Source organism: Vespula vulgaris, chromosome 2 (genome assembly GCF_905475345.1).
Source record: "Vespula vulgaris chromosome 2, iyVesVulg1.1, whole genome shotgun sequence".
NCBI lineage: Eukaryota > Metazoa > Arthropoda > Insecta > Hymenoptera > Vespidae > Vespula > Vespula vulgaris.
The window spans coordinates 9,862,931-9,889,350 of NC_066587.1; positions in this window are offsets into that span (position 1 = coordinate 9,862,931).

The window sequence follows — 26,420 nt, forward strand, 5'->3', positions numbered from 1 at the left end:
ACGCTAGCGCGGGCCGTGGTAAGCCCGCACACGCCAGCGCGCGCCGCGGTAATCCCTCACACCACAGAGCGGCCGCGGTGAGCGCGCACACGCCAGCGCTGGCCGCGGTGAGCCCGAAAAACGTCAGCGCGGGGCGCGGAAAGCCCGCACACAACAGCGCGGGCCGCGGTGAGTCCGCAAACGCCAGCGCGGGCCGAAGTGAGCCCGCAAATACCAGCGCGGGCAGCGGAGAGACCGCACACGCAAATGCGGGCCGCGGTGAGCCCGCACACGCTAACGCGGGCCGTGGTAAGCCCGCACACGCCATCGCGGACCGCGGTGATCCCTCACACCCCAGAGTGGGCCGCGGCGAGCCGGCACACGCCAGTGCGGGCCGCGGTGAGCCCGCGCACGCCAGCGAGGGACGCGGTGAGCCCGCACACGCCAGCGCGCGACGCAGTAATCCCTCACACCACAGCGCGGCCGCGGTGAGCGCGCACACGCCAGCGCGGGCAGCGGTGAGCCCGAAAAACGTCAGCGCGGGGCGCGGTAAGCCCGCACACAACAGCGCGGGCCGCGGTGAGCCCGCAAACGCCAGCGCGGGCCGAAGTGAGCCCGCAAACACCAGCGGGGGCCGCGGAGAAACCGAGCACGCAAGCGCAGACCGCGGTACGCCCGATCACGTCAGCGCGAGCCGCGGTGAGCCCGCACACACCAGCGCGGGCCGCGGTGAGCCCGCACACGCCTGCACGGGACGCGGTGAGCCCGCAAACGCCAGCGCGGGCTGCGGTGAGACTGCACACTCCAGCATGGGCCGCGGTGATCCCTCACACCCCAGCGCCGGCCGCGGTGAGCCCGAAAAACTCCAGCGCGGGCCGCGGTGAGCCCGCACACGCTGGCGCGGACCGCGGTTAGCCCGCACACACCAGCGCGAGCCGCGGTGATCCATCACACCACAGCGCGGGCCGCGGCGAGCCCGCACACGCCAGCGCGGGACGCGGTGATCCATCACACCCCAGCGCGGGCCGCGGTGAGCCCGCACACAACATCTCGCGCCGCGGTGAGCCCGCACACGCCAGCACGGATCGCGGAGGTCCCTCCCACCCCAGCGCGGGCCACGGCGAGCCCGCACACGCCAGGGCGGGCCGCGGTGAGCCCGCGCACGCCAGCGCGAGCCGCGGTGAGCCCGCACACGCCAGCAGAGACCGCGGCGAGCCCGCAAACTACAGCGCGGGCCGCGGTGAGCCCGGACACGCCAGCGCGGGCCGCAGTGAGCTCGAAAATCGCGAGCGTGGGTCGCGGCAAGCCCGCACACGCCAGCGCGGGCTGCGGTGAGCCCGCACTCGCCAGTGCGGGTCGCGGAGGTCCCTCCCACCCCACCGCGGGCCACGGCGAGCCCGCACACGCCAGGGCGGGCCACGGTGAGCCCGCGCACGCTAGAGCGAGCCGCGATGAGTCCGCACACGCCAGCGCGGACCGCGGCGAGCCCGCAAACCACTGCGCGGGCCGCGATGATCCTTCACACCCCAGCGCGGGCCGCGGGGAGCCCGCAAACCACAGCGCTGGCCGCGGCGAGACCGCACACCCCAGCGCGGGCTGCGGTGAGTCCGTACACGCCAGCGCGGGACGCGGTGAGCCCGCACACGCCAGCGCGGGCCGCAGTGAGCTCGAAAATCGCGAGCGTGGGCCGCGGCGAGCCCGCACACGCTAGCGCGGGCTGCGGTGAGCCCGCACGGAACAGCTGGGGCCGCGGTGAGCACGAAAAACTCCAGCGCGGTCCACGGTGATCCCTCACTCCCCAACGTGGGCCGCGGTGAGCCCGCACACGCCAGCGCGAGACGCGGTGATCCCGCACACGCCAGCGCTGACCGCGGCGAGCCCGCAAACCACAGCGCGGGCCGTCGTGAGCCCGCACACGCCAGCGCGAGCCGCTGTGAACCCTCACACCCCGGCGCGGGCTACGGCGAGGCCGCACACGCCAGGGTGGGCCGCGGTTAGCCCGCACACACCAGCGCGTGCCGCGGGGAGCCCGCACACGCCAGCGCGGCCCGCGGTGAGCCCGCGCACAGCAGCGCGGTCCGCGGATAGCCCGCAAACCACATCGCGGGCCGCCGTGAGCCCGCACACGCCAGCGCGAGCCGCGGTGATCCCTCACACTACGGCGCGGGCCACGGCGAACCCGCAAACACCGGCGCGTGCCGCAGCAAGCCCGCAAATCCCAGCGCGGGCCGGGAGAGCCCGCACACGCTAGCGCGAGCCGCGGTGAGCCCGCACACGCCAGCGCAGACCGCGGATAGCTCACACACGCCAGCGCGGGCCGCGGTGAGCCCGCACACTCCAGCGCGAGCCGTGGTGATCCCTCACACCCCGGCGCGGGCCGCGGCGAGCCCGCAAACCACAGCGCTGGCCGCGGAGAGCCCGCATACGCCAGCGCGAGTCGCGGAGAGCCCGCACACGCGAGCGTGGGCCGCAGCGAGCCCGCACACGCCAGCGCAGGCCGCGGTGAGCAGGCACACGCCAGCGCGGGACGAGGATAGCCCGCACACACCAGCGCGGGCCGCGGTGAGCTCGAAAAACGCCAGCGCGGACCGCGGTTGGACCGCACACCCCAGCGCGGGACGTGGTGAGCCCGCACACGCAAGCGCGGTCTTCGGTGAGTTCGCACACGCCAGCGCGGGTCTCGGTGATCCCTCACACGCCAACGCGGGCCGCGGTGAGCCCGCATACGCAAGCGCGGCCGCGGATAGCCCTCACACGCCAGTGCGGGAAGCGGTGAGCTCGCACACGCCAGCGCGGGCCGTGGTGAGCTCGCACACACCAGCGCAGGCCGCGGTGAGCAGGCACACGCCAGCGCGGGACGAGGATAGCCCGCACACACCAGCGCGGGCCGCGGTGAGCTCGAAAAACGCCAGCGCGGACCGCGGTTGGACCGCACACCCCAGCGCGGGACGTGGTGAGCCCGCACACGCAAGCGCGGGCTTCGGTGAGTTCGCACACGCCAGCGCGGGTCTCGATGATCCCTCACACGCCAGCGCGGACCGCGGTGAGCCCGCATACGCAAGCCCGGCCGCGGATAGCCCTCACACGCCAGCGCGGGCTGCGGTGAGCCCGCACACACCAGCTCGGGCCGCGGTGAGCTCGAAAATCGCTAGCGTGGGCCGCGGCGAGTCCGCACACGCCAGCGCGGGATGCGGTGAGCCCGCACACAACAGCGCGGGCCGCGGTGAGCCCGAAAAACTCCAGCGCGGGCCGCGGTGATCCCTCACACCCCAGCGCCGGCCGCGGCGAGCGCGCAAACCATAGCGCGGGCCGCGGTGAGCCCGCACACGCCAGCGCGAGCCGCGGTGTTCCCTCACACCCCAGCGCGGGCCGCGGCGAGCCCGCACACGCCAGCGCGGGCCGCGGTGAGTCCGCACACGCTAGCGCGGGCCGCGGTGAGCTCGAAAATCGCGAGCGCGGATCGCGGTTAGCACGCACACACCAGCGCGCGCCGTGGTGAGCTCGAAAGTCGCGAGTGTGGGCTGCGGTGAGCCCGCACACACCAGCGCGGGGCCGCGGTGAGCCCGCACGGGACAGGGAGAGACGCGGTGATCCCGAAAAACGCCAGCGCGGGCCGCGGTCAGTTTGAAAAACGCCAGCGCGGACCGCGCTTAGACCGCAAACCCCAGCGCTGGCCCTGGCGAGCCCGCACGCGCCAGCGCGTGCCGCGGTGAGCCCGCAAGCGCCTGCGCGGGCCGCGGATATCCCGCACACACGGGCGCGGGCCGCTGTGATCCCCGAAAAACGACAGCGCGGGTCGCGATGAGCACGCACACACAAGCGCGGGCCGCAGTGAGCCCGCACACGCCAGCGAGGGCCGCGGATAGCCCGCACACACCAGCGCCAGCCGCGGTGAGCTCGAAAAACGCCAGCGCGGACCGCGGTTGGACCTCACATTCCAGCGCGGGACTCGGTGAGCCCGCACACCCAAGCGCGGGCTGCAGTGAGCACGTACACGCCAGCGCGGGTCTCGGTGATCCCTCACATACCAGCGCGGGCCGTGGCGAGCCCGCACACTCAAGCGCGGCCGCGGATAGCCCGCACACGGCAGCGCGGGACGCGGTGAGCCCGCAAACGCAAGCGAAGCTGCTGTGAGCTCGCACACGCCAGCGCGGGTCTCGGTGATCCCTCACACCCCAGCACGGGCCGTGGAGAGGCCTTACGCGCCAGCGCGGGCCGCGGTGAGCTCGAAAAACGCCAGCGCGGACCGCGGTTGGAACGAACACCGCAGCGCGGGACGTGGTGAGCCCGCACACGCCAGCGCGGGTCTCGGTGATCCCTCAAACCACAGCGCGGGCCGTGGTGAGCCCGCACACACCAGCGCGGGCCGCGGTGAGCATGTACACGCAAGCGCGGGCCGCGGATAACCACAATACACCAGCGCGGGCCGCGGTGAGCTCGCACACGCGAGCGCGGGATGCGGTGAGCTCGTACACAGGAGCGCGGGCCGCGGTGAGCATGTACACGCAAGCGCGGGCCGCGGATAGCCCGCACACGCGAGCGCGGTTCTCGGTGATCCCTCAAACCACAGCGCGGGCCGTGGTGAGCCCGCACACACCAGCGCGGGCCGCGGTGAGCATGTACACGCAAGCGCGGGCCGCGGATAACCACAATACACCAGTGCGGGCCGCGATGAGCACGCACACACAAGCGCGGGCCGCAGTGAGCCCGCACACGGCAGCGCAGGCCGCGGTGAGCCCGCACACGCAAGCGCGGGCTGCTGTGAGCTCGCACACGCCAGCGCGGGTCTCGGTGATCCCTCACACCACAGCGCGGGCCGTGGTGAGCCCGCACACACCAGCGCGGGCCGCGGTGAGCATGTACACGCAAGCGCGGGCCGCGGATAACCACAATACACCAGCGCGGGCCGCGATGAGCACGCACACACAAGCGCGGGCCGCAGTGAGCCCGCACACGCCAGCGCGGGCCGCGGATAGCCCGCACACACAAGCGCGAGCCGCGGTGAGCTCGAAAAACGCCAGCGCGGACAGCGGTTGGACCTCACATTCCAGCGCGGGACTCGGTGAGCCCGCACACGCAAGCGCGGGCTGCAGTGATCTCGCACACGCCAGCGCGGGTCTCGGTGAGTCCACACACGCCATCGCGGGCCGCAGTGATCTCGCACACGCAGGCGCGGGCCGCGCATAGCCCGCACACGCCAGCGCGGGCCATGGTGAGCCCGCACACGCAAGCGCGGTCCGCGGTGAGCGCGCCCATGAAAGCGCGGGTCGCGGTGATCCCTCACACACCAGCGCGGGCCGCGGTGAGCATGTACACGCAAGCGCGGGCCGCGGATAACCACAATACACCAGCGCAGGCCGCGGTGAGCTCGCACACGCGAGCGCGGGATGCGGTGATCCCGCACACGCAAGCGCGGGCCGCGGTCAGCGCGCACACGACAGCGCGGGTCGCGGTGATCCCTGACACACCAGCGCGGGCCGCGGTGAGCATGTACATGCAAGCGCGGGCCGCGGATAATCACAATACACCAGCGCGGGCCGCGATGAGCTCTAGAAACGCGAGCACGGACCACGGTTGGATCGCACACCCCAGCGCAGGACGCGTTGAGCCCGCACACACCAGCGCGGGCCGCGGTGAGCTCGAAAAACGCCAGCGCGGACGCGGTGATCCCGCACACGCCATCGCGGACCGCTGTGAGCTCGAAAAATGCCAGCGCGGGCCGCGGTGAACTCGAAAAACGCCAGCGCGGGCCGCGGTGAACTCGAAAAACGCCAGCGCGGGACGCGGTGAGTTCTAAAATCGCAAGCGCGGGCTGCGGTGAGCCCGCGCTCGTAAGCGAGGGCTCAGCGCGAGCCCCGGTGAGCTCGCACACGCCAGCGAGGGCCGCGGTGAGCCCTTAAACGCAAGGGCGGGACGCGGTGAGCCCGCACACGCCAGCGCGGGTCGCGGTGAGCCCGCAAACGCAAGGGCTGGCCGCGGTTAGCCCGCACACGCCAGCGCGGGCCGCGGTGAGCTCGAAAAACCCCAGCGCGGGCCGCGGTGAGCCCGCGCACGCGAGCGCGAGCCGCGGTGGGTTCGCACACGCCAGCGAGGGCCGCGGTGAGCCCGCAAACGCAAGGGCGGGCCGCAGTGAGCCCGCACACGCAAGCGCGGGCGGTGGTGAGTTCGAAATCGCCGGCGCGGGCCGGGGTGAGCTCGAAAAACGCCGGTGCGGGCCACGGTGAGCGCGCACACGCAAGCGCGGGCCGCCGTGAGCCCGGACACGCAAGCGCGGGCCGCGGCGATGTCGCACACCCCAGCGCGGGCCGTGGCGAGCCCCGCACGCGCCAGCGCGGGCCGCGGTGAGCCCGCACACACGACAGCGGACCGCGGTGAGCCCGCATACGACAGTCCGGGCCGCGGATAGCCCGCACAAACCAGCGCGGGCCGCGGTGAGCCCGCACTCGCCAGCGCGGGCCGCGCATAGCCACAATACACCAGCGCGGGCCGCGGTGAGCCCGCAAACGCAAGCGCGGGCCGCGGTAAGCCCGCACACGCCAGCGCGCGTCGCGGTTATCCCTCATACTTCAGCGCGGGCCGCGGGGAGCCCGCACACGCGAGCGCGGGATGCGGTGAGCTCGCACACATGAGCGCGGGCCACGGTGAGCTCGCACACAACAGCGCGGGGCGCGTTGTGACTGCACACACCCGCGCGGGCCGCGGTGAGCACGCAAACGCGAGCGCGGTATGCGGTGAGCTCGCACACACGAGCGCGGGCCGCGGTGAGCTCGCACACACCAGCGCGGGGCGCGTTGTGACTGCACACACCCGCGCGGGGCGCGTTTTGACTGCACACACCCGCGCGGGGCGCGTTTTGACTGCACACACCCGCGCGGGCCGCGGGGAGCTCGGACACGCCAGCGCAGGACGCGGTGTGCTCTAAAATCGCCTGCGCGGACCGCGGTTGGACCGCACACTCCAGCGCGGGACGTGGTGAGCCCGCACACGCAAGCGCGGGCTTCGGTGAGTTCGCACACGCCAGCGCGGGTCTCGGTGATCCCTCACACGCCAGCGCGGGCCGCGGTGAGCCCGCATACGCAAGCGCGGCTGCGGATAGCCCTCACACGCCAGCGCGGGACGCGGTGAGCTCGCACAAGCCAGCGCGGGCCGTGGTGAGCTCGCACACACCAGCGCAGGCCGCCTTGAGCCCGGACACGCAAGCGCGGGCCGCGGCGATGTCGCACACCCCAGCGCGGGCCGTGGCGAGCCCGCACACACCAGCGCGGGGCGCGTTGTGACTGCACACACCCGCGCGGGCCGCGGTGAGCCCGCAAACCCGAGCACGGTATGCGGTGAGCTCGCACACACGAGGGCGGGCCGCGGTGAGCTCGCACACACCAGCGCGGGGCGCGTTGTGACTGCACACACCCGCGCGGGGCGCGTTGTGACTGCACACACCCGCGCGGGCCGCGGGGAGCTCGGACACGCCAGCGCAGGACGCGGTGTGTTCTAAAATCGCCTGCGCGGACCGCGGTTGGACCGCACACCCCAGCGCGGGACGTGGTGAGCCCGCACACGCAAGCGCGGGCTTCGGTGAGTTCGCACACGCCAGCGCGGGTCTCGGTGATCCCTCACACGCCAGCGCGGGCCGCGGTGAGCCCGCATACGCAAGCGCGGCCGCGGAAAGCCCTCACACGCCAGCGCGGGACGCGGTGAGCTCGCACACGCCAGCGCGGGCCGTGGTGAGCTCGCACACACCAGCGCAGGCCGCGGTGAGCACGCACACGCCAGCGCGGGACGAGGATAGCCCGCACACACCAGCGCGGGCCGCGGTGAGCTCGAAAAACGCCAGCGCGGACCGCGGTTGGACCGCACACCCCAGCGCGGGACGTGGTGAGCCCGCACACGGAAGTGCGGGCTTCGGTGAGTTCGCACACGCCAGCGCGGGTCTCGGTGATCCCTCACACGCCAGCGCGGGCCGCGGTGAGCCCGCATACGCAAGCCCGGCCGCGGATAGCCCTCACACGGCAGCGCGGGACGCGGTGAGCCCGAACACGCCAGCGCGGGTCTCTGTGATCCCTCACACCACAGCGCGGGCCGCGGGGAGCCCGCACACGCGAGCGCGGGATGCGGTGAGCTCGCACACATGAGCGCGGGCCACTGTGAGCTCGCACACAACAGCGCGGGGCGCGTTGTGACTGCACACACCCGCGCGGGCCGCGGTGAGCCCGCAAACGCGAGCGCGGTATGCGGTGAGCTCGCACACACGAGCGCGGGCCGCGGTGAGCTCGCACACACCAGCGCGGGGCGCGTTGTGACTGCACACACCCGCGCGGGGCGCGTTGTGACTGCACACACCCGCGCGGGCCGCGGGGAGCTCGGACACGCCAGCGCGGGCCGTGCAAAGACACAATACACCAGCGCGGGCCGCGGTGAGCTCGGACACGAGAGTGCGGGATGCGGTGTGCTCGCACACACGAGCGCGGACCACGGTGAGCTCGCACACACCAGCGAGGGCCGCGGTGAGCCCGCAAACGCAAGAGCGGGCCGCGGTAAGCCCGCACACGCCAGCGCGGGTCGCGGTGATCCCTCACACTTCAGCGCAGGCCGCGGGGAGCCCGCACACACGAGCGCGGGATGCGGTGAGCTCCGACACACGAGCGCGGGCCACGGTGAGCTCGCACACACCAGCGCGGGGCGCGTTGTGACTGCACACACCCACGCGGGCCGCGGTGATCCCGCAAACGCGAGCACGGTATGCGGTGAGCTCGCACACACGAGGGCGGGCCGCGGTGAGATCGCACACACCTGCGCGGGGCGCGTTGTGACTGCACACACCCGCGCGGGGCGCGTTGTGACTGCACACACCCGCGCGGGCCGCGGGGAGCTCGGACACGCCAGCGCAGGACGCGGTGTGCTCTAAAATCGCCTGCGCGGACCGCGGTTGGACCGCACACCCCAGCGCGGGACGTGGTGAGCCCGCACACGCAAGCGCGGGCTTCGGTGAGTTCGCACACGCCAGCGCGGGTCTCGGTGATCCCTCACACGCCAGCGCGGGCCGCGGTGAGCCCGCATACGCAAGCGCGGCCGCGGATAGCCCTCACACGCCAGCGCGGGACGCGGTGAGCTCGCACACGCCAGCGCGGGCCGTGGTGAGCTCGCACTCACCAGCGCAGGCCGCGGTGAGCACGCACACGCCAGCGCGGGACGAGGATAGCCCGCACACACCAGCGCGGGCCGCGGTGAGCTCGAAAAACGCCAGCGCGGGCCGCGGTGAGCCCGCATACGCATGCCCGGCCGCGGATAGCCCTCACACACCAGCGCGGGACGCGGTGAGCCCGAACACGCAAGCGCGGGCTGCTGTGAGCTCGCACACGCCAGCGCGGTCGGCGGTGAGCGCGCACACGCAAGCGCAGGCCGCGGTGAGCTCTAAAATCGCCAGCCCGGGCCGCGGTGAGCCCGCACACGCCAGTGCAGGCCGCGGTGAGCCCGCACACGCAAGCGCGGGCTGCTGTGAGCTCGCACACGCCAGCGCGGGTCTCGGTGATCCCTCACACCACAGCGCGGGCCGTGGTGAGCCCGCATACACCAGCGCGGGCCGCGGTGAGCATGTACACGCAAGCGCGGGCCGCGGATAACCACAATACACCAGCGCGGGCCGCGGTGAGCTCGCACACGCGAACGCGGGATGCGGTGAGCTCGCACACAGGAGCGCGGGCCGCGGTGAGCATGTACACGCAAGCGCGGGCCGCGGATAACCACAATACACCAGTGCGGGCCGCGATGAGCACGCAAACACAAGCGCGGGCCGCAGTGAGCCCTCACACGCCAGCGCAGGCCGCGGTGAGCCCGCACACGCAAGCGCGGGCTGCTGTGAGCTCGCACACGCCAGCGCGGGTCTCGGTGATCCCTCACACCACAGCGCGGGCCGTGGTGAGCCCGCACACACCAGCGCGGGCCGCGGTGAGCATGTACACGCAAGCGCGGGACGCGGATAACCACAATACACCAGCGCGGGCCGCGATGAGCACGCACAGACAAGCGCGGGCCGCAGTGAGCCCGCACACGCCAGCGCGGGCCGCGGATAGCCCGCACACACCAGCGCGAGCCGCGGTGAGCTCGAAAAACGCCAGCGCGGACCGCGGTTGGACCTCACATTCCAGCGCGGGACTCGGTGAGCCCGCACACGCAAGCGCGGGCTGCAGTGAGCTCGCACATGCCAGCGCGGGTCTCGGTGAGTCCACACACGCCATCGCGGGCCGCAGTGAGCTCGCACACGCAGGCGCGGGCCGCGCATAGCCCGCACACGCCAGCGCGGGCCGCGGTGAGCCCGCACACGCAAGCGCGGGCCGCGGTGAGCGCGCACATGACAGCGCGGGTCGCGGTGATCCCTCACACACCAGCGCGGGCCGCGGTGAGCATGTACACGCAAGCGCGGGCCGCGGATAACCACAATACACCAGCGCAGGCCGCGGTGAGCTCGCACACGCGAGCGCGGGATGCGGTGAGCCCGCACACGCAAGCGCGGGCCGCGGTGAGCGCGCACACGACAGCGCGGGCCGCGGATAATCACAATACACCAGCGCGGGCCGCGGTGAGCTCTAAAGACGCGAGCACGGACCACGGTTGGATCGCACACCCCAGCGAGGGCCGCGGTGATCCCTTAAACGCAAGGGCGGGACGCGGTGAGCCCGCACACGCCAGCGCGGGCCGCGGTGAGCTCGAAAAACCACAGCGCGGGCCGCGGTGAGCCCGCGCACGCGAGCGCGAGCCGCGGTGAGTTCGCACACGCCAGCGAGGGCCGCGGTGAGCCCGCATACGCAAGGGCGGGCCGCGGTGAGCCCGCACACCCCAGCGCGGGACGCGGAGAGCACGAACACGCCGGCGCGGTCCACGGTGAGCTCGAAAAACGCCGGCGCGGGCCACGGTGAGCGCGCACACACGACAGCGGGCCGCGGTGAGCCCGCATACGACAGTCCGGGCCGCGGATAGCCCGCACAAACCAGCGCGGGCCGCGGTGAGCCCGCACTCGCCAGCGCGGGCCGCGCATAGCCACAATACACCAGCGCGGGCCGCGGTGAGCTCGGACACGCGAGTGCGGGATGTGGTGTGCTCGCACACACGAGCGCGGACCACGGTGAGCTCGCACACACCAGCGAGGGCCGCGGTGAGCCCGCAAACGCAAGCGCGGGCCGCGGTAAGCCCGCACACGCCAGCGCGCGTCGCGGTGATCCCTCACACTTCAGCGCGGGCCGCGGGGAGCCCGCACACGCGAGCGCGGGATGCGGTGAGCTCGCACACATGAGCGCGGGCCACGGTGAGCTCGCACAAAACAGCGCGGGGCGCGTTGTGACTGCACACACCCGCGCGGGCCGCGGTGAGCCCGCAAACGCGAGCGCGGAATGCGGTGAGCTCGCACACACGAGCGCGGGCCGCGGTGAGCTCGCACACACCAGCGCGGGGCGCGTTGTGACTGCATACACCCGCGCGGGGCGCGTTGTGACTGCACACACCTGCGCGGGCCGCGGGGAGCTCGGACACGCCAGCGCAGGACGCGGTGTGCTCTAAAATCGCCTGCGCGGACCGCGGTTGGTCCGCACACCCCAGCGCGGGACGTGGTGAGCCCGCACACGCAAGCGCGGGCTTCGGTGAGTTCGCACACGCCAGCGCGGGTCTCGGTGATCCCTCACACGCCAGCGCGGGCCGCGGTGAGCCCGCATACGCAAGCGCGGCCGCGGATAGCCCTCACACGCCAGCGCGGGACGCGGTGAGCTCGCACACGCCAGCGCGGGCCGTGGTGAGCTCGCACACACCAGCGCAGGCCGCCGTGAGCCCGGACACGCAAGCGCGGGCCGCGGCGATGTCGCACACCCCAGCACGGGCCGTGGCGAGCCCGCACGCGCCAGCGCGGGCCGCGGTGAAACCGCACCCATACCAGCGCGAACCACGGTTGGACCGGACACCCCAGCGCGGGACGCGGAGAGCACGCACACGCCAGCGCGGTCCACGGTGATTTCGAAAAACCCCAGCGCGGGCCGCGGTGAGCCCGCACACACGACCGCGGGCCGCGGTGAGCTCCAAAAACACCAGGGCGGGCCGCGGTGGGATCGCACACGCCAGCGCGGGCCGCGGATAGCCCTCAAACACTAGCGCAGGCGGCGGTGAGCCCGCACACGACAGCCCGGGCCGCGGATAGCCCGCACAAACCAGCGCGGGCCGCGGTGAGCCCGCACTCGCCAGCGCGGGCCGCGCAAAGCCACAATACACCAGCGCAGGCCGCGGGGAGCCCGCACACGCGAGCGCGGGATGCGGTGAGCTTGCACACACGAGCGCGGGCCACGGTGAGCTCGCACACACCAGCGCGGGGCGCGTTGTGACTGCACACACCCGCGCGGGCCGCGGTGAGCCCGCAAACGCGAGCACGGTATGCGGTGAGCTCGCACACACGAGGGCGGGCCGCGGTGAGCTCGCACACACCAGCGCGGGACGTGGTGAGCCCGCACCCGCAAGCGCGGGCTTCGGTGAGTTCGCACACTCCAGCGCGGGTCTCGGTGATCCCTCACACGCCAGCGCGGTCCGTGGTGAGCCCGCATACGTAAGCGCGGCCGCGGATAACCCGCACACGCCAGCGCGGGACGCGGTGAGCCCGCACACGCAGACGCGGGCTGCTGTGAGCGCGCACACGCAAGCGCGGTCCGTGGTGAGCTCGCACACACCAGCGCAGGCCGCGGTGAGCACGCACAAGCCAGCGCGGGACGAGGATAGCCCGCACACACCAGCGCGGGCCTCGGTGAGTCCGCACACGCCATCGCGGGCCGCAGTGAGCTCGCACACTTAGGCGCGGGCCCCGCATAGCCCGCACACGCCAGCGCGGGTCTCTGTGATCCCTCACACGCCAGCGCGGGCCGTGGTGAGCCCGCATACGCAAGCGCGGCCGCGGATAGCCCGAACACGCCAGCGCGGGACGCGGTGAGTCCGCACACGCCATCGCGGGCCGCAGTGAGCTCGCACACGCAGGCGCGGGCCGCGCATAGCCCGCACACGCCGGCTCGGGCCGCGGTGAGCCCGCACACGCAAGCGCGGGCCGCGGTGAGCGCGCACACGTCAGCGCGGGTCGCGGTGATCCCTCATACACCATCGCGGGCCGCGGTGAGCATGTACACGCAAGCGCGGGTCGCGGATAACCACAATACACCAGCGCGGGCCGCGTTGAGCCCGCACACGCAAGTGCGTTCCGCGGTGAGCCCGCACACGACAGCGCGGGTCGCGGTGATCACTCACACCCCAGCGCGGGCCGCGTTGAGCTCCAAAAACCCCAGCGCGGGACGCGCTGAGGCCGCACACGCTTGCGCGAGCCGCGGTGAACCCTCACACGTCAGCCCTCGCCGCGGATAGCCCGCATACACCAGCACGGGCGGCGGTGAGCCCGGACACGACAGCCCGGTCCGCGGATAGCCCGCATACACCAGCGCGGGCCGCGGTGAGCCTGCACTCGCCAGCGCGGGCCGCGCATAGCCACAATACACGGGCGCGGGCCGCGGTGAGCTCCAAAAACGCCAGCTCGGGCCGCGATGAGCCCTTACACACAAGCACGGGCCGCGGTGAGCTCCAAAAACGCCAGCGCGGGCCGCGATGAGCTCGCACACACCAGCGCGGGCGGCGGTGAGCCCACACACGACAGGCCGGGCCGCGGATAGCCCGCACACACCAGCGCGGACGGCGGTGAGCCCGCACACGACAGCCCGGGCCGCGGATAGACCGCACACAACAGCGCGAGCAGCGGTGAGCCCGCACTCGCCAGCGCGGGCCGCGCATAGCCACAATACACCAGCGCGGGCCACGGTGAGCTCGCACACGCCAGCGAGGACCGCGGTGCGCCCGCACACGCTATCGCGGGCCGCTGTGTGCCCGCACACGAAGGCTCGGGCCGCGGATAGCCCGCACACGCCAACGCGGTTCGCGGTGAGCCTGCAAAGGCAAGCGGATCCGCGGTGAGCCCGCACACGCTAGCGCCGGCTGCTTTGACCTCGAGAAACACCGGCGCGGGCCGCGGTGTGCCCGCACGGGACAGGGAGAGACGCGGTGAGCCCGAAAAACGCCAGCGCGGGCCGCGGTCAGTTTGAAAAACGCCAGCGCGGACCGCGCTTAGACCGCAAACCCCAGCGCTGGCCCTGGCGAGCCCGCACGCGCCAGCGCGTGCCGCGGTGAGCCCGCAAGCGCCTGCGCGGGCCGCGGATATCCCGCACACACGAGCGCGGGCCGCTGTGATCCCCGAAAAACGCCAGCGCGGGTCGCGATGAGCACGCACACACAAGCGCGGGCCGCAGTGAGCCCGCACACGCCAGCGCGGGCCGCGGATAGCCCGCACACACCAGCGCCAGCCGCGGTGAGCTCGAAAAACGCCAGCGCGGACCGCGGTTGGACCTCACATTCCAGCGCGGGACTCGGTGAGCCCGCACACGCAAGCGCGGGCTGCAGTGAGCACTTACACGCCAGCGCGGGTCTCGGTGATCCCTCACATACCAGCGCGGGCCGTGGCGAGCCCGCACACTCAAGCGCGGCCGCGGATAGCCCGCACACGCCAGCATGGGCCGCGGTGGGCTCGAAAAATGCCAGCGCGGGCCATGGTGAGCTAGCACATGCCAGCCCGGGCCGCGATGAGCTCGCACACGCCAGCGCTGGCCGCGTTGAGCTCGAAAAACGACGGCGCGGGCCGCGGTGAGCTCGCACACGCGAGCGCGGGCCGCTGTGAGCTCGCACACAAGATCGCGGGCAGCGGTGAGCTCACACACACCAGTGAAGGCCGCGGTGAGACCGAAAAACTCCAGCACGGGCAGCGTTGAGCTCGAAAAACGCCGGCGCGGGCAGCGGTGAGCTGGCACACGCGAGCGCGGGCCGCGGTGAGCTCGCACACGCCAGCACGGGCCGCGGTGAGCTGGCACACGCCAGCGCGGGCCCCGGTGAGCCCGATAAACGCCAGCGCGGGTCGCCGTGAGCTGGCCCACGCGAGCGCGGGCCGCGGTGAGCTCAAAAAACGCCAGCGCCGTCCGCTATGAGCTCGCACACGTCAGCATTGGCCGCGTTGAGCTCGAAAAACGGCGGCGCGGGCCGCGGTGAGCTGGCACACGCGAGCGCGTGCCGCGGTGAGCTCAAAAAACGCCAGCGCCGTCCGCTGGGAGCTCGCACACGCGATTGCGGGCCGCGGTGAGCTCGCACACGCTAGCATGTGCCGCGTTGAACTCGAAACACGTCGGCGCGGCCCGCGGTGAGCTCGCACACGCGAGCGCGGGCCGCGGTGAGCTCGCACACGCCAGCGCGGGCCCCGGTGAGCCCGAAAAACGCCAGCGCGAGACGCCGTGAGCTGGCCCACGCGAGCGCGGGCCGCGGTGAGCTCAAAAAACGTCAGCGCCGTCCGCTGTGAGCTCGCACACGTCAGCATGGGCCGCGTTGAGCTCGAAAAACGGCGGCGCGGGCCGCGATGAGCTGGCACACGCGAGCGCGTGCCGCGGTGAGCTCAACAAACGCCAGCGCCGTACGCTGTGAGCTCGCACACGCGATTGCGGGCCGCGGTGAGTTCGCACACGCTAGCATGTGCCGCTGTGAGCTCGCACACAAGATCGCGGGCCGCGGTGAGCTCGCACACACCAGTGCAGGCCGCGGTGAGCCCGAAAAACTTCAGCGCGGGCAGCGGTGTGCTCGCACACGCGATTGCGGGCCGCGGTGAGTTCGCACACGCTAGCATGTGCCGCGTTGAACACGAAACACGTCGGCACGGCCCGCGGTGAGCTCGCACACGCGAGCGCGTGCCGCTGTGAGCTCGCACACAAGATCGCGGGCCGCGGTGAGCTCGCACACACCAGTGCAGGCCGCGGTGAGCCCGAAAAACTCCAGCGCGGGCCGCGGTGAGCTCGCACACGCCAGCGCGGGCCCCGGTGAGCCCGAAAAACGCCAGTGCCGGTCGCCGTGAGCTGGCCCAAGCGAGCGCGGGCCGCGGTGATCTCAAAACACGCCAGCGCCGTCCGCTGTGAGCTCGCACACGCCAGCATGGGCCGCGTTGAGCTCGAAAAACGGCGGCGCGGGCCGCGGTGAGCTGGCACACGCGAGCGCGTGCCGCGGTGAGCTCAAAAAACGCCAGCGCCGTACGCTGTGAGCTCGCACACGCGATTGCGGGCCGCGGTGAGTTCGCACACGCTAGCATGTGCCGCGTTGAACACGAAACACGTCGGCACGGCCCGCGGTGAGCTCGCACACGCGAGCGCGTGCCGCTGTGAGCTCGCACACAAGATCGCGGGCCGCGGTGAGCTCGCACACACCAGTGCAGGCCGCGGTGAGCCCGAAAAACTCCAGCGCGGGCAGCGGTGAGCTCGCACACGCGAGCGCGGGCCGCGGTAGGCTCGCACACGCGAGCGCGGGCCGCGGTGAGCTCGCACACGCCAGCGCGGGCCCCGGTGAGCCCGAAAAACGCCAGTGCCGGTCGCCGTGAGCTGGCCCACGCGAGCGCGGGCCGCGGTGATCTCAAAACACGCCAGCGCCGTCCGCTGTGAGCTCGCACACGCCAGCATGGGCCGCGTTGAGCTCGAAAGACGGCGGCGCGGGCCGCGGTGAGCTCGCACACGCTAGCATGGGCCGCGTTGAACTTGAAACACGCCGGCGCGGCCCGCGGTGAGCTCGCACACGCGAGAGCGGGCCGCTGTGAGCTCGCACACAAGATCGCGGGCCGCGGTAAGCTCGCACACACCAGTGCAGGCCGCGGTGAGCCCGAAAAACTCCAGCGCGGGCAGCGGTGTGCTCGCACACGCGATTGCGGGCCGCGGTGAAATCGCACACGCTAGCATGGGCCACGTTGAACTCGAAACACGCCGGCGCGGCCCGCGGTGAGCTCGTACACGCGAGCGCGAGCCGCGGTGAGCTCGAACACCCGAGCGCGGGCCGCGGTGAGCTCGCACACACCAGTGCACACCGCGGTGAGCCCGAAAAACTCCAGCGCGGGCAGCGGTGAGCTCGCGCACGCGATCGCGGGCCGCGGTGAGTTCGCTCACATCGGCGCGGGCCGCGGTGAGCTCGAAAAACGCCGGCGCGGTCAGCGGTGAGCTCGCACACGCTAGCGCGGCCCGCGGTGAGTTCGCACACGCGAGCGCGGGCCGCTGTGAGCTCGCACACGTGATCGCGGGCCGCGGTGAGCTCGCACACGCCAGCGAGGGCCGCGGTGAGCTCGTACACGCGAGCGCGAGCCGCGATGAGCTCGAACACGCGAGCGAGGGCCGCGGTGAGCTCGCACACACCAGTGCAGGCAGCGGTGAGCCCGAAAAACGCCAGCGCGGGCAGCGGTGAGCTCGCACACATCGGCGCGGGCCGGGGTGAGCACGAAAAACGCCAATGCGGGTCAAGGTGAGCTCGCACGCACCAGCGCAGGCCGCGGTGAGCCCGAAAAACTCCAGCACGGGCAGCGTTGAGCTCGCACACGCCGGCGCGGGCAGCGGTGAGCTGGCACACGCGAGCGCGGTCCGCGGTGAGCCCAAAAAACGTCAGCGCCGTCCGCTGTGAGCTCGCACACGCGATCGCGGGCCGCGGTGAGCTCGCACACTCCAGCGCGGGCCGCGGTGAGCTCGAACAATGCCGGCGAGCGCCGCGGTAAGCTCGCACACGCAAGCGCGGGCCGCGGTGAGCGCGCACACGCGAGCACGGGCCGCGGTGAGCTCGAAAAATGCCGGCGCGGGCCGCGGTAAGCTCGCACACGCCAGCGCGGGCCGTGGTGAGCTCGCACACGCGAGCGCTGGCCGCGTTGAACTCGAAACACGCCGGCGCGGCCCGCGGTGAGCTCTCACACGCGAACGCGGGCTGCGGTGAGCTCGCACACGTGAGTTCGGGCCGCGATGAGCTCGAAAAATGCCGGCGCGGGCCGCGGTAAGCTCGCACACGCGAGCGCGGGCCGCTGTGAGCTCGCACACAAGATCGCGGGCCGCGGTGAGCTCGCACACGCCAGCGAGGGCCGCGGTGAGCTCGTACACGCGAGCGCGAGCAGCGGTGAGCTCGCACACACCAGTGCAGGCCGCGGTGTGCCCGAAAAACTCCAGCGCGGGCAGCGGTGAGCACGCACACGCCGGCGCGGGCCGCGGTGAGCACGAAAAACGCCAATGCGGGTCGCGGTGAGCTCGCACGCACCAGCGCAGGCCGCGCTGAGCCCGAAAAACTCCAGCACGGGCAGCGTTGAGCTCGAAAAACGCCGGCGCGGGCAGCGGTGAGCTGGCACACGCGAGCGCGGACCAGGGTGAGCTCGCACACGCCAGCACGGGCCGCGTTGAGCTCGCACACTCCAGCGCGGGTCGCGGTGAGCGCGTACACGCGAGCACGGGCCGCGGTGAGCGCGCACACGCGAGCACGGGCCGCGATGAGCTCGCACACGCCAGCGCGGGCCGCGGTGAGCTCGAACACGCTAGTGCGGCCCGCGGTGAGCTCTCACAAGCGAGCGTGGGCCGCGGAGAGCTCGCACACGCCAGCTCGGGCCGCGGTGAGCTCGAAAAACGCCGACGCGGGCCGCGGTGAGCTCGAAAAACGCAGGCGCGGGCCGCTCTGAGCTCTCACACGCCAGCGCCGTCCGCTGTGAGCTCGCACAGGCGATTGCGGGCCGCGTTGAGCTCGAAAAACGCCGGCGCTGGCCGCGGTCAGCTGGCACACGCGAGCGCGGGCCGCGGTGAGCTCGCACACGCAAGCATGGGCCGCGTTGAACTCGAAACACGCCGGCGCGGGCCGCGATGAGCTCGAACACGCCAGCGCGAGCCGCGGTGAGCTCGCACACGTGAGTGCGGGCCGCGATGAGCTCGAAAAATGCCGGCGCGGGTCGCGGTGAGCTCGCACGCACCAGCACGGGACGCGGTGAGCTGGCACACGCTTGCGCGGGCCGCGGTGAGCTCGCACACTCCAGCGGGTGCCGCGTTGAGCTCGAAAAACACCGGCGCGGGCCGCGATGAGCTGGCACACGCGAGCGCGGGCCGCGGTGAGCTCGCACACGACAGCATGGGCCGCGTTGAACTCGAAACACGCCGGCGCGGGCCGCGATGAGCTCGCACACGCCAGCGCGGGCCGCGGTGAGCTCGCACACGCCAGCACGGGGCGCGGTGAGCTGGCACACGCTAGCGCGGGCCGCGGTGAACCCAAAAAACGTCAGCGCCGTCCGCTGTGAGCTCGCACACGCGATCGCGGGCCGCGGTGAGCTCGAAAAACGCACGCGCGGGCGGCTGTGAGCTCTCACACGCGAGCGTGGACCGCGGTGAGCTCGCACACCCCAGCTCGGGCCGCGGTGAGCTCGCACACGCGAGCGCGGGCCGCGTTGAACTCGAAACACGCCGGCGCGGCCCGCGGTGGGCTCGCACACGCGAGCGCGGGCCGCTGTGAGCTCGCACACAAGATCGCGGGCCGCGGTGAGCTCGCACACGCCAGCGAGGGACGCGGTGAGCTCGTACACGCGAGCGCGAGCCGCGGTGAGCTCGCACACACCAGTGCAGGCCGCGGTGAGCCCGAAAAACTGCAGCGCGGGCAGCGGTGAGCTCGCACACGCCGGCGCAGGCCGCGTTGAGCACGAAAAACGCCAATGCGGGTCGCGGTGAGCTCGGACGCACCAGCGCAGGCCGCGGTGAGCCCGAAAAACTCCAGCACGGGCAGCGTTGAGCACGAAAAACGCCGGCGCGGGCAGCGGTGAGCAGGCACACGCGAGCGCGGACCAGGGTGAGCTCGCACACGCCAGCACAGGCCGCGGTGAGCTGGCACACGCTAGCGCGGGCCGCTGTGAGCCCAAAAAACGTCTGCGCTGTCCGCTGTGAGCTCGCACACGCGATCGCGGGCCGCGGTGAGCTCGCACACTCCAGCGCGGGCCGCGTTGAGCGCGCACACGCGAGCACGGGCCGCTGTGAGCGCGCACACGCGAGCACGGGACGCGATGAGCTCGCACACGACAGTGCGGGCCGCGGTGAGCTCGCACACGCTAGCGCGGCCCGCGGTGAGCTCTCACACGCGAGCGTGGGCCGCGTTGAGCTCGCACACGCCAGCTCGGGCCGCGGTGAGCTCGAAAAACGCCGACGCGGGCCGCGGTGAGCTCGAAAAACGCAGGCGCGGGCCGCTCGGTGCTCTCACACGCCAGCGTCGTCCGCTATGAGCTCGCACACGCGATTGCGGGCCGCGTTGAGCTCGAAAAACGCCGGCGCTGGCCGCGGTGAGCTCGCACACTCCAGCGCGGGCCGCGTTGAGCGCGCACACGCGAGCACGGGCCGCTGTGAGCGCGCACACGCGAGCACGGGACGCGATGAGCTCGCACACGACAGTGCGGGCCGCGGTGAGCTCGCACACGCTAGCGCGGCCCGCGGGGAGCTCTCACACGCCAGCGCGGGCCGCGGTGAGCTCGAAAAACGCCGACGCGGGCCGCGGTGAGCTCGAAAAACGCAGGCGCGGGCGGCTGTGAGCTCTCACACGCGAACGCGGGCTGCGGTGAGCTCGCACACGTGAGTGCGGGCCGCGGTAAGCTCACACACGCCAGCGCGGGCCGCGGTGACCTCGCACACGTCAGCGAGGGCCGCGGTGAGCTCGTACACGCGAGCGCGAGCCGCGGTGAGCTCGCACACACCAGTGCAGGCCGCGGTGAGCCCGAAAAACTCCAGCGCGGGCAGCGGTGAGCTCGCACACGCCGGCGCGGGCCGCGTTGAGCACGAAAAACGCCAATGCGGGTCGCGGTGAGTTCGCACGCACCAGCGCAGGCCGCGGTGAGCCCGAAAAACTCCAGCACGGGCAGCGTTGAGCTCGAAAAACGCCGGCGCGAGCAGCGGTGAGCTGGCACACGCGATCGCGGACCAGGGTGAGCTTGCACACGCCAGCACGGGCCGCGGTGAGCTGGCACACGCTAGCGCGGGCCGCTGTGAGCGCAAAAAACGTCAGCGCTGTCCGCTGTGAGCTCGCACACGCGATCGCGGGCCGCGGTGAGCTCGCACACTCCAGCGCGGGCCGCGTTGAGCGCGCATACGCGAGCATGGGCCGCGGTGAGCGCGCACACGCGAGCACGGGCCGCGATGAGCTCGCACACGACAGCGCGGGCCGCGATGAGCTCGCACACGCCAGCGCCGGCTGCGTTGAGTTCGAAAAACGCCGACTCGGGCCGCGGTGAGCTCGAAAAACGCACGCGCGGGTCTCTGTGAGCTCTCACACGCGAGCGCGGGCCGCGGTGAGCTTGCACACGCCAGCTCGGGCCGCGGTGAGCTCGAAAAACGCCGACGCGGGCCGCGGTGAGCTCGAAAAACGCAGGCGCGGGCCGCTCTGAGCTCTCACACGCCAGCGCCGTCCGCTGTGAGCTCGCACACGCGATTGCGGGCCGCGTTGAGCTCGAAAAACGCCGACGCGGGCCGCGGTGAGCTCGAAAAACGCAGGCGCGGGCCGCTGTGAGCTCTCACACGCGAACGCGGGCTGCAGTGAGCTCGCACACGTGAGTGCGGGCCGCGGTAAGCTCACACACGCCAGCGCGGGCCACGGTGAGCTCGCACACGCGAGCGCGGGCCGCGTTGAACTCGAAACACGCCGGCGCGGCCCGCGGTGAGCTCGCACAAGCGAGCGCGGGCCGCTGTGAGCTCGCAGACACCAGTGCAGGCCGCGGTGAGCCCGAAAAACTACATCGCGGGCAGGGGAGTGCTCGCACACGCCAGCACGGGCCGCAGTGAGCTGGCACACGCTTGCGCGGGCCGCTGTGAGCCCAAATAACGTCAGCGCAGTCCGCTGTGAGCTCGCACACGCGATCGCGGGCCGCGGAGAGCTCGAAAAATGCCGACGCGGGCCGCGGTGAGCTCGAAAAACGCAGGCGCGGGCCGCTGTGAGCTCTCACACGCGAACGCGGCCTGCGGTGAGCTCTTACACGTGAGTGCGGGCCGCGATGAGCTCGAAAAATGCCGGCGCGGGTCGCGGTGAGCTCGCACACGCGAGCGCGGGCCGCGGTGAGCTCGCACACGCCAGCACGGGCCGCGGTGAGCTGGCACACGCTTGCGCGGGCCGCTGTGAGCCCAAAAAACGTCAGCGCAGTCCGCTGTGAGCTCGCACACGCGATCGCGGTTCTCGGTGAGCTCGCACACTCCAGCGCGTGCCGCGGTGAGCTCGAAAAATGCCGACGCGGGCCGCGGTGAGCTCGAAAAACGCCGGCGCGGGCCGCGGTGAGCTGGCACACGCGAGCGCGGGCCGCGGTGAGCTCGCACACGCCACCATGGGCCGCGTTGAACACGAAACACGCCGGCGCGGGCCGCGATGTGCTCGCACACGCGATCGCGGGCCGCGGTGAGCTCGCACACTCCAGCGCGGGCGCGGTGAGCGCGCACACGCGAGCACGGGCCGCGGTGAGCGCGCACACGCGAGCACAGGCCGCGATGAGCTCGCACACGCCAGCGCGGGCCGCGGTGAGCTCGCACACGCTAGCGCGGCCCGCGGTGAGCTCTCACACGCGAGCGTGGGCCGCGATGAGCTCGCACACGCCAGCTCGGGCCGCGGTGAGCTCGAAAAACGCCGACGCGGGTCGCGGTGAGCTCGAAAAACGCAGGCGCGGGCCGCTCTGAGCTCTCACACGCCAGCGCCGTCCGCTGTGAGCTCGCACACGCGATTGCGGGCCGCGTTGAGCTCGAAAAACGCCGGCGCGGGACGCGGTTAGCTGGCACACGCGAGCGAGGGCCGCGGTGAGCTCGCACACGAAAGCATGGGACGCGTTGAACTCGAAACACGCCGGCGCGGGCCGCGATGAGCTCGCACACGCCAGTGCGAGCCGCGGTGAGCTCGCACACGCTAGTCCGGCCCGCGGTGAGCTCGCACACACGAACGCGGACCGCTGTGATCTCTTACACGCGATCGCGGGTCGCGGTGAACTCGCACGCACCAGCGCAGGCCGCGGTGAGCCCGAAAAACTCCAGCACGGGCAGCGTTGAGCTCGAAAAACGCCGGCGCGGGCAGCGGTGAGCTGGCACACGCGAGCGCGGGCCGCGGTGAGCTCCCACACGCCAGCACGGGCCGCGGGGAGCTGGCACACGCTAGCGCGGGCCGCGATGAGCCCAAAAAACGTCAGCGCCGTCCGCTGTGAGCTCGGACACGCGATCGCGGGCTGCGGTGAGTTCGAAAAACGCCGACGCGGGCCGCGGTGATCTCGAAAAACGCACGCGAGGGCCGCTGTGAGCTCTCACACGCGAGCGTGGGCCGCGGTGAGCTCGAAAAATGACGGCGCGGGCCGCGGTTAGCTCGCACACGCAAGCGCGGGCCGCGGTGAGCGCGCACACGCGAGCACGGGCCGCGGTGAGCTCGCACACGCCAGCGCCGGCTGCGTTGAGTTCGAAAAACGCCGACTCGGGCCGCGGTGAGCTCGAAAAACGCACGCGCGGGTCTCTGTGAGCTCTCACACGCGAGCGCGGGCCGCGGTGAGCTTGCACACGCCAGCCTGGGCCGCGTTGTGCTCGAAAAACGACTGCGAGGGCCGCGCTGAGCTGGCACACGCGAGCGCGGGCCGCGGTGAGCTCGCACAAGCCAGCATGTGCCGCGTTGAACTCGAAACACGCCGGCGCCGGCCGCGATGAGCTCGCACACGCCAGCGCGGGCCGCGGTGAGCACGCACACGCCAGCGCGGGTCGCGGAGAGCAGGCGCGCATGATCGCGGGGCGCGGAGAGCTCTGAAATCGCCGGCGCGGGCCGCAGTGAGCTCGCACACGCGAGCGCGGGCCGCGTTGAGCTCGCACACTCCAGCGCAGGCCGCGGTGAGCCCGAAAAACGCCCGAGCTGGCCGCGGTGAGCTCCCACACGCGAGCGTGGGTCGCGGTGAGTTCGCACACGCCAGAGCGAGCCGTGGTGAGCACGCACACGCGTTCGCGGGCCGAGGTGAGATCGCACACGCCAGTGCGGGCCGCGCTGAGCTCGAAAAACGCCTGCGCGGTTCGCGGTGAGCTCGCACACGCGAGGGCGGGCCGCGGTGAGCTCGCACACGCGAGCGCGAGCCGCGGTGAGCTCGCACAAGCCAGCATGGGCCGCGTTGAACTCGAAACACGCCGGCGCCGGCCGCGATGAGCTCGCACACACAAGCGCAGGCGGCGGTGAGCTCAAAAAACGCCAGCGCAGGCCGCGATGAGCTCGCACACGCGATCGCGGGCCGCGGTGAGCTCGCACACTCCAGCGCGGGCGCGGTGAGCGCGCACACGCGAGCACGGGCCGCGGTGAGCGCGCACACGCGAGCACAGGCCGCGATGAGCTCGCACACGCCAGCGCGGGCCGCGGTGAGCTCGCACACGCTAGCGCGGCCCGCGGTGAGCTCTCACACGCGAGCGTGGGCCGCGATGAGCTCGCACACGCCAGCTCGGGCCGCGGTGAGCTCGAAAAACGCCGACGCGGGTCGCGGTGAGCTCGAAAAACGCAGGCGCGGGCCGCTCTGAGCTCTCACACGCCAGCGCCGTCCGCTGTGAGCTCGCACACGCGATTGCGGGCCGCGTTGAGCTCGAAAAACGCCGGCGCGGGACGCGGTTAGCTGGCACACGCGAGCGCGGGCCGCGGTGAGCTCGCACACGAAAGCATGGGACGCGTTGAACTCGAAACACGCCGGCGCGGGCCGCGATGAGCTCGCACACGCCAGTGCGAGCCGCGGTGAGCTCGCACACGCTAGTCCGGCCCGCGGTGAGCTCGCACACACGAACGCGGACCGCTGTGATCTCTTACACGCGATCGCGGGTCGCGGTGAACTCGCACGCACCAGCGCAGGCCGTGGTGAGCCCGAAAAACTCCAGCACGGGCAGCGTTGAGCTCGAAAAACGCCGGCGCGGGCAGCGGTGAGCTGGCACACGCGAGCGCGGGCCGCGGTGAGCTCCCACACGCCAGCACGGGCCGCGGGGAGCTGGCACACGCTAGCGCGGGCCGCGGTGAGCCCAAAAAACGTCAGCACCGTCCGCTGTGAGCTCGGACACGCGATCGCGGGCTGCGGTGAGTTCGAAAAACGCCGACGCGGGCCGCGGTGATCTCGAAAAACGCACGCGAGGGCCGCTGTGAGCTCTCACACGCGAGCGTGGGCCGCGGTGAGCTCGAAAAATGACGGCGCGGGCCGCGGTTAGCTCGCACACGCAAGCGCGGGCCGCGGTGAGCGCGCACACGCGAGCACGGGCCGCGGTGAGCTCGCACACGCCAGCGCCGGCTGCGTTGAGTTCGAAAAACGCCGACTCGGGCCGCGGTGAGCTCGAAAAACGCACGCGCGGGTCTCTGTGAGCTCTCACACGCGAGCGCGGGCCGCGGTGAGCTTGCACACGCCAGCCTGGGCCGCGTTGTGCTCGAAAAACGACGGCGAGGGCCGCGCTGAGCTGGCACACGCGAGCGCGGGCCGCGGTGAGCTCGCACAAGCCAGCATGTGCCGCGTTGAACTCGAAACACGCCGGCGCCGGCCGCGATGAGCTCGCACACGCCAGCGCGGGCCGCGGTGAGCTCGCACACGCCAGCGCGGGTCGCGGAGAGCAGGCGCGCATGATCGCGGGGCGCGGAGAGCTCTGAAATCGCCGCCGCGGGCCGCAGTGAGCTCGCACACGCGAGCGCGGGCCGCGTTGAGCTCGCACACTCCAGCGCAGGCCGCGGTGAGCCCGAAAAACGCCCGAGCTGGCCGCGGTGAGCTCCCACACGCGAGCGTGGGTCGCGGTGAGTTCGCACACGCCAGAGCGAGCCGTGGTGAGCACGCACACGCGTTCGCGGGCCGAGGTGAGATCGCACACGCCAGTGCGGGCCGCGCTGAGCTCGAAAAACGCCTGCGCGGTTCGCGGTGAGCTCGCACACGCGAGGGCGGGCCGCGGTGAGCTCGCACACGCGAGCGCGAGCCGCGGTGAGCTCGCACAAGCCAGCATGGGCCGCGTTGAACTCGAAACACGCCGGTGCCGGCCGCGATGAGCTCGCACACACAAGCGCAGGCGGCGGTGAGCTCAAAAAACGCCAGCGCAGGCCGCGGTGAGCCCACACTCCTGAGAGCGGGCCGCGGTGAGCTCGAAAAACGACAATGCGTGTCGCGGTGAGCTCGCACTCGCCAGCGCGGGCCGCGGTGAGCCCGCACACGCCAGCGAGTGCCGCGGTGAGCTCGCGCACGCGAGAGCGGGCCGCGGTGAACTCGCACACGCGAGCGCGGGACGCGGTGAGCTCGCACAAGCGAGGGCTGGCCGGGGTGAGCTCGAAAAACGGCGGCGCAGGCCGCGGATAGCTCGCACACATCAGCGCGGCCCTCGGTGAGCTCGCACACGCGAGAGCGGGCCGCGGTGAACTCGCACACACGAGCGCGGGACGCGGTGAGCTCGCACACCTGAGCGCGGGCCGCGTTGAGCTCGAAAATGCCAATGCGGGTCGCGTTGAGCTCGCACACGCCAGCGCGGGCCGCGCTGAGCTCCCACATGCGAGCGCGTGCCGCGGTGAGCCCACACACGCGAGCTCGGGCCGCAGAGAGCTTGCACAAG